Here is a 9,272-nt window from a genome sequence, read left to right as displayed (position 1 = left end):
GTAACATTTAAATTCCAAGGACTTACTACACAATAAAAAGGCTCCTCTTAACAACGTCTTTTCACGCCAATCAGGCCTTCTTGAACATCTCCAGTGGATTACAATGCATGCTTCTATAGAGATTTATTGAGTTTATACTATGCACCACATCCTGCAGTCCTTACCCAATAAAATTTCATGGGCATTATCTATCTCCGGAGTAGAAAACATTGCACTGAAATCCCCTACTGGAAAGTGCTGGGATCAAGAGAAGACGAAGTCAGCTTACTCCAGAAATATTTGTCACAAAATTTTACTGCAACAGACGTATGTCCCGCTATCTTTTCAGACAGTGCAGCAGTGTGCTGAATGAGAGCAAGGAAAAGACTGTTTCTACCACCTTTCCTTGTTTCCAGACACAAAAACAAGAGATATGTTCTTTAATATTTTTATAACAGTACTTTATTTAACACCATCTTCACGTTTGTTACAAGCTGTATTTTATTCAAATCTGTGTAAAGATTTTAATGAGAAAACCTGTATAAACCTGTGTATGAAGTTACATACACATACTAACTTCATACACAACCACATCTAATATTTTGTGGCCTTTTTGCACTACATGGTTTCAATGTATGCAGAACAGGAAATGAATTTTCAGTTAAACAGACTCTTGTTGACATATTTTCTTTCCCTAACAGCCACTGATGTAGTTCACTTCGCCAAAGTAGAAAGTGATGTTTGGAAACATCACTATGTGCTATAAAAGAAAATAAGCCATATTTTAGAAAAGGATTACTTACAGATTAGAACAATGCTTTAACTTCTGGTCAGTCCTGAAGTGCTCAGGCAAGCAAATTAGATAAACGTTGTGGGCCCCTACCAACTAAAACATTCTGTTCTAATTAATTTTTGTTATTTATTCTAATGTGTCCAACATAGCAAACAAACAAAACAAAAAAAACCCCATAGGATTCTTTTCAGGATTAACGTGCCCAAATTTAGATAATTTCATGTGAGCTAGATGTCTTTCCTTTGTAATCAAGACAGTCAGCAGAGCTTGGAGAGTGGTTCAGCACAACACAGATTTCACTCGGAGAGCTCAGTTCAATCACTCAGGCGGACACCTAGCTCTAGCTATTTGCCACAGCACACTGCTAGCTCTCAGCTGCCACTCCAGAAAGGCATATTTCTCTCCCAGTTTTAACCATATCTTCCAGCACTACACAGCGGTCTTAGGTACCCTCTTTCACTTCAAATGGTACTAGAAGCCTATGTGATGGTGACTGAATCAAATTTGGACAGAGCAAAACAGTTACTTCACAGTCATCTCTCACCACTGGATGCTCCAGGACATCTAAGGCATCTCCATTTGGTAAGCAGGTACGGCAAGGGACTTAGAAGAGAACCACATCTTTCTTGAATGACAGCTACACGTCAGGTTTACAACACCTGAACATGATGTTAGATACCTCTGTTTAGATAGTTGAAACCAGTCTCCATTAGCTGGTCTGTTCATTCTGGAGGCACTACCGAGAATCAGACCTCCATCGACTCCTGTCAGCAGCACAGATCCATATTTCAGACAGAGCTGTCTGAATCCCACTCAGTGGGCTGGAGTTCCCAGCTGTGTTGCCGTTGCATGGGTGGCCTTACAAAGGACTGGTCCAAAGCTCAGGAAATTGTATTCAGTGAAATCCTGAGATGTAGATAATCACAACATAAACAAAATCAATGATACAATGTTCTTCATTATATCCATTTTTTTAAAAAAAACATACAATTGAATTTTTTTTGTGCCATTTAACATAATGACATTTGGTTATTCTTAAACTATATTATTCTTCAGTGTTACAGGATATGTGTTTATAACCTTCAAAATACTAACTGCACACAACTATGTATGACTATTGCAGGAGAAAAATATGGAGTTGGTGAATTTTGACAGTGCAAATAATACAAGCACTGTTCACTCTCACGTTTTACTCCACAATTCTCACAAGTTCTTTTCAAAGACAGTTATACACTGCTATTCATACCTATAACTAAGGAAACTGTGCCACACAATGGTGAATGACTTTTTCAATGTTACACTAGACATAAATAGAGAAATCCAGTCCCCTGACTCAGCCACTGAACCACAAATACTAAAAGAAATAAAATAGCTTATTTCAGCCTTATTGCACCTACATGGTGTCAGGTCAGAAATATGTCAGTGACCCCATGAACCCATTTCTGCATGAGATTAACTTACTCTCAGGAGCAGCTTCACTGAACTTAGTTTGTATTAAAAGTTTCACTGAATCCAAGCGACAGCTGAGTCACTGCCTGTGCAGGACTAGTATTTATTTTTAATATACTGTACATGCACTCTGGTCTCAGCATGTTCATCCTGAGAGGAGATAATCTAATTATTCTCTTTTGTATTTATGGCACATTCTCTGGCAGTGCTATCTTCCAAATATTCTAACACCTCCAGTATTATGCCTGGCTATGTCAGGAATGAAATAAGAAGCCATGTTAAGACTTGTCATGTCAGCTTAGAAATTCATGTTATCCACTACTTGAATACATACTCACAGAAAGTCTCAGGGCACTTTTATTCAATTCAATTCAGTTCTGATGGTTCCCCAACAGAAGAGAGAAAGTTTCAAAGCACTGAAAGCAGGCATATCAAGCCAAAACAATCATTGTTCTGAATCTTAAACAAGGTAGTTCCCCAGCTCTTTCCACAACTCCTAAATTTCTACAGAAATTAGGCTGGCAATTTAAAATGAAAGTGACTTGGCCAAATTTATCCCTACTATAATGACAATTATGTAATTCAATCAGTTTCAACATAAAATCAATTTGGCCAGTTAAGCCCAACATTCACTAGTTTTGTTGACTCACAGTGTGAAGATTGAAGGCCTTCACAAAATGGATGGATTCCAATCTCATTTAACAAAGCTGGGAAAAGTTTTACGATTTTTTTTGTTTATTTTTCTTTTCCAGATAGATAGGGCTAAACCAACTCCTAAATCTGCATGTTTTGTTTATTTATGTATCTAAATAGCTTCTGCTTCAATATAGTATCTGAGACCCTCCATGTCTTTAAAACTAGAAAAGAAGAAAACAACCAAACAAAACAAGGGCTGGCTGCTTCTTTCTTCGTTTTCCATCTGAAGGAGAAAAAGCTTGACTAGCTTATGGGAGGGAGAGGTTGTTTATTTACTTGTTTATGTTTCTGTGTGATTGAGTAAATGTTGTGTGTGTATGCCTGGAATTGGCAGGCAGCTCCTTATCTGTATTGGCAGATAGGTCCATGATCTAAAAACAGCTTATTAGAACAGTCTCCATGTCTCACTATACACCAAGGAACAATTTCAGCAACTGCCTCAGAGCTGAATCCTCCTGAGACCTCACTGCCCATTTATTGTTGAAGAAAAACATTTTGAACTGCAATGGAGTATCTCACCTGCTGATTCAGATCCTCATCCTGTCCATCCTCTCCAGCTGGGCAGGATGTTATCCATTGTACCTGCGCAATCAATTGTCGGCAGCATGCTGGGCAGACATACAGGGCATAGTACGCTCTGTCCATTAAATCTTTGGCGGGGATTCATCTTACTTAACACTAGACAGCTGCAGGGTAGCTGTCTCCAATTAAGCTGGTCACTTCAGGTTTCCTTTACAGTCATATTGGCACTTATAAAGCACAGTCCAACTGACCAATTTTTGGATGACTACTTCAATGTGCAGTGAATCAACCCTAAAAGCACAATTACATTGTTGGGTTTTTTTTTTTTTTGCTTTACTGACTGAAATAGGGCCTGGAATAACTTGTTAGAGATATGACCGCTTTAAGCTTAGTACTACACTAAATCAGGTCACAAATCACAGAATGAATGAAGTTGGAAGGGATTTCTGGAGGTCACCTTATCCAAGCCCCCCGCTCAAGTAGGACCACTTAGAGCTGGTTGCCTGGGACCACATCTAGGCAGCTTTTGAATCCAAGGTTGGAGACTGCAAAACCTCCCTGGGTAACCCATGCCAGTGCTTAGTCACCTTCACAGTAAAAAAAAGTGTTTCCTGATGTTCAGAGGGAACCTCCTATTTTTCAGGTTTCACCCACTGCCTCTGGTCCTGTCACTGGGCATCACTAAAATGAACCTGGTTCTGTCCTCCTTATACCCTTCCTTCAGGTATTTATATACATCTAAAAGATCCTCCTGAGCCTTCTCTTCTCCAGGTCGTACAGCTCCAGCTCTCTTAGCTTTTCCTCATAGGGCAGGTGCTCTAGCCCATTCATCATCCTAGTGGCCCTCCACTGGACTCTCTTCACTAAGTTCATGTCTCTTTTATACTGGGGAGCCCAGAACTGGACGCAGCTCTCCAAGTGTGGCTTCACCAGTGCTGACTAGAGAGGAAGGATCATCTCTCCCAACTTGCTGGCAATGTTTTGCTTAATGCTGACCAGGATACTACTCACCTTCTTTGCAGCAAGGGCACATTGCTGGTTCATGTGAAACTTGAGCAGACATCATGGAAAGCACAAGTGCTCTACACAGGGATGAAATCAAGCCATTCTGAACACAGGTATCACCAAGTCATTCATTCTGCATGAGCTATACTAAGCTCACGAAGAGACAGAACTGCTGTTCTTCTGACCTAAAGATAGAAGCAGCCCATAAACAGCAACATCTTCAACTGGAACTCAGTTGAAGCAACAAGAACAATCTTCTTCATGAGGCACTACATCTACACATTTTTATGTACCCAGGATCCACTGTTACCCATCTGTAGGAACAGGCAATATATTTGCAGCCACTCGGATGAACAAAGCTGCAAAGTGTATATTCCATTTGGACCCTGACTCATACCTCCTCGGTGCTCAGGACTGACATTCTACGAAGTATCACAGATTTATTCAGCCACAGAAAGGAAGAGAAAGCTTTAGTATGACTGTGAGTGGGTCACTGTTTCATATATCCTATTCTGCATTTTATCTTACAATAAATGCACATCGGATGAAATACCTAAAAATATGGGTAGGCAAAATACTTTTTAATTGAGTCATAACACTAATTCAAAGTGTGATGAATACACATCTGTGCAACTTGGGCAAGATAATTAGAACCACCAGAGACAGAAGAAGGTGCATCTGAGTTCCTCGCATCCTTGGTTAGTGCTCTAAACTCTTTTTAAAACAGTGAGAAAGCCAGGTCAAACCCATTAGTATTTCCTGGAGTGCTTTAAAGGAATGACTCACCCCATGTGCAGTTTTAGCAGATGAGAGAGTTCCCTGATTTTAGGTGGTGTTCCAGGCAGTTTCCCATGGAAACAGTCAGAAATTAAGAGCTGCACCCTTCTTCACCATTTTTATTGCTCTCTTACATGGGTCCTACCACAGGAGGAAGCTACTATGAATCTCACTCTGAGGCAGTAACTACTTTCATCTATTGCACAGACACTTTTTGGTACATATTTTCATGTTTTATTCAGGAGGCCTGAGGAACTAGTATCACAGGCTGGGGGTGCGTGCATGAAAGAAGGGTACTCTAGTATTAAACAGGAAATGGACTGGAGACAACAGGAGTCATCCAGACTACCCTCTGCTCCAAAGCACGATCAATAGGATCTAAACCATTCCTGGCACATGTACTTTATCTGTTAAACATTAATTAAAAGAAACATGGAAAGATACGTGGTCTTATTCATGCTGTGATAGAACTTTCCAGAAGAGAAGTACTAGGCTCAATGACTGAAATAATTTCTTCCTTTAACAACACTTCTAGAAATGCTTTCCAAGCCACTCTGTTATGCCCACCAGCTCTTAAAGCTTTGAGGGTGGAACCAATTAAAAGGTTTCTTTCCACTTGCCTTAAACTGCAGATCTTTTCAGAGAGATTAGACTTTAAATGTTTTTAAGATTAACAGCAGTTTCCAAACTCAAGTTCATTCATAGTACCTCTTAAAATGTTCTGGGCCATTGGACTGTAATTTTTTCTGCTGGGCTCAATTTATATATGAAAAAGTTGAAATGACTGTTGAATGTTACCCATCTGATCTGAAGCAATAAACTGGAATGAAATAAGTCATTCTTAGATTTGCTAAATTTGATGACAAATTGTACATTTGGGAGTCTTAACCTTACCTGGTTTTAATGTGGGAATCCAAGAATATGTTCCATTTACTGCAATAAATTGCTGTAGTTGTCTTAGATCTGTCTTAGAAAAGTATTTTACAAACTTGAATTAAGAATTTATAAGGTTTAAAATTTTCTCCCGTTTCAGGAATGAAAAGATTGTTTTTCAAAACTTTGTGAGATTAAAGATGACTTCCATCAGTGCTTTCACTTTGTGACAGCTTGGAGCCCATACTGACACAGAGCTGGCTACGGAAGGGCAGCTGGAGGCTGCTTCAACCCCTTGCTTGGCAGGTGACACCAAGCATTTACCACAGTGGATGTTCTTAGCAAACGGTTGCAGATTCCTCAACCCTTCTCCTGATTAGCAATCCGAACTTCAGTCATCCTCCTGCTTACTAATTGTCACATTCCTCATTTGACGCAAGAACAGCTCACTAAGCAAAGCTGAGAACAGTCCAACCTCCAGAACCCAGTCAGTGTAAGAAATGTTCCTTCTGCCTTTAAAGTACTTTTACTTTACTCTGGTTTCTGAAACTTATAGCAGAAACTGACACTTGCATAGACAGTACCTTGAGAATTTCACTTGGGCTCAGTGTTTGCACAAAAGTCAATCATTTGCCTCATACACTAGGCACAGTACCTAAACCCTTGCAACATCTTTGAATCATCGACCTCTTTAATAGTTTTGTCTGATGAATCTTCAAGCCTTTTCCATTTTTTCTATCAGTAATAAAATGACCAAGAGTTAAATTAGTGCAATATTGGCAGACAACATAGTGTCAATTACCATGACGCTCTAATAGTTCAATACCTTGTAACCATTAATAGGACATATTGATTAAACCGAGTATAAAATATCATAGTCAATGGGTGATTAAACAACTGAGTTATTCTGGTGATTTTTATAACATCTTTGTCCCTATACATATGCTAGGCTAAGCTTTGCCTTGGCATCCTAAATATAAGCTGTGTATCTAAGAATATGTCTTGCTTTCCAGTTTGGGGGTCAAGGGGAATGTAGGGCTGTGAGCTTAATTCTTCATAACCATATGAAAAATCACATTAGTTTCTCCTTATTTGGACCTAAATCCGCTAATGATCCAGTGATATTTATTTCTTCTGAAAACACAAAGACAGAACTGAAGTTATCCTGTCATCAGTCATTGACTGATCATTCTCAAACTTTATCAACTGGTACTAAGTTTTAAAATTGAAAAGTCATCATTGTTTTCCAAAAGCTCCTTCTTAACAATAATTAAAAACAAGTATAAACCATCTCCTGTTCCCTAGATCAGTTGTCTCTTGTGCATTTTTGGTTTTTTGTTTGTTTGTTTGAGTATTTAAAACTGCAGCGCTTTCATTGTGTAAGCAGATACCACGTAAAAAGATCCCCTCTGCACGCAACGTAAAGATATTTTGTACGTGACAATCACATCCATCTGTGCATCTCAGATTAAAGACTGTTATACCTCTTTGGACGCAAGTATGTTCAAACCTAGCAGTTGTCCACAAGTCCAGCTATCGTTGACTTTAATGGAAACTTCACACAACAGTGTATATACAAAGCAGAAAAAGTGAAGCCCTTCTTCCCTGGCTCAGTGCCACAATCACAAGCCATGTAACAAGGCAGGAAAACACTTTGCCATCGGAAATGTGATGGAGGCACCAGGCTGACCCCGTGAGAGGGCCAAGCAACAACAATGGCAGTGGGAATGACCACTTTTCCCCATGAAGAAGGCAAGCTCAGAAGCACACAGGTTCAAAAGTGTCATCTTTCTGCAGTAACCGGCAGTACCATAGAATCAGAATCATTTGGTTGGAAAAGACATTTGAGATCATCGAGTCCAACCGTATCTGTCTGCTACTAAACTATATCTCTGAGCACCTCATCTACATGTCTTTTAAATACCTCCAGGGATGGCTATTCAACCATTTCCCTGGGTAGCCCATTCCAGTGCCTGATAATCCCTTCAGTGAAGAAATTTTTCCTAATATGTACTCTGAACCTCCCCATGCACAACCTGAGCCCGTTCCCTCTTGTTCTGTTGCCTGTCATTTGGTAAAAGAGATCAACATCCACCTCTCAAAAACCTCATTTCTGGCAGTTGTAGATGGTGATAAGGTCTCCCCTCAGCCTCCTTTTCTCCAGGCCAAACAAACCCAGTTCCTTCCGCCGCTCCTCACAGGCCTTTTCCTCCTACATCTTCACCAGCTTCATTGGGTGGTGGGATGTAGGAAACTCATAACCATGACCCCACGGCACACTTCTGCTTCCAAAGCCCGTGTACCCTACCCCAGTTGTTCCTGTTTCCTTTAGAGCCTCAGGCCCCACAATGACAGGTTGCAAATCCCTCTGTGTACAAACATGCAAGTAGAGGCAGGAAGGACAAAGTCCTACAGGTGGTGGGAGGGACGCACAGATCCTGGCAGCCTCTGAAAATTATACTGAAAACACCAGCAAATAAACTCCCTAAGACTCATCTTGGAGTTTTGGAAATCCAGCATCCTTTATCAGGCCTGGGCAACATGTGGGAGTGATTTACACCAACCATGTGAAACAAGACAAGAACTGGTTACAGAATATATTTCCCACTTACACGCATATGGATAAATTTTCCCAGAATCTTATGCATATTCTATTACTTTCCAAGGTCTAATTCTAATGTTATTATGAAACTTTGCAATAGCCAAAACTCTTGCTAATTTGGAGCTGCTTCCACCTTTCTGCCTGACCTTGCCTGAGAAATAAGAAGCAACTCCAAACAAGACGTGATTACAGAAGAAGAGACATCTGTTCACCATGGATCACACTTCACACAATATTTTATCATCTTCAAAGAATGAACAGCATAATGGTTCTGTATGGGGACCAGTGCTGTTTAATATCTTCATCAACGATACAACAAGATTGGGTGGACCCTCAGCAAGTTTGCAGATGACAATAAAGTGAATGGTGTAGTTGCCACACTGGAAGGATGGGATGTCATCCAGAGGGACGTGGACAGGCTGGAGAAGTGGGCCTGTGAGAATAAGGCCAAGTGCAAGGTCCTACACCTAAGTCGGGGCAATCCCTGTTTTCAGTACACGATGGGGGATGATGTGATTGAGAGCTGCCCTGCAGAGAAGGACTTGGGGTGCTGGTCGATGAGAAGCTCAACATGAG

The sequence above is a fragment of the Phaenicophaeus curvirostris genome, chromosome 1 (genome assembly GCF_032191515.1).
Source record: "Phaenicophaeus curvirostris isolate KB17595 chromosome 1, BPBGC_Pcur_1.0, whole genome shotgun sequence".
Classification (NCBI taxonomy): domain Eukaryota; kingdom Metazoa; phylum Chordata; class Aves; order Cuculiformes; family Cuculidae; genus Phaenicophaeus; species Phaenicophaeus curvirostris.
This window is presented reverse-complemented; position numbering follows the sequence as displayed.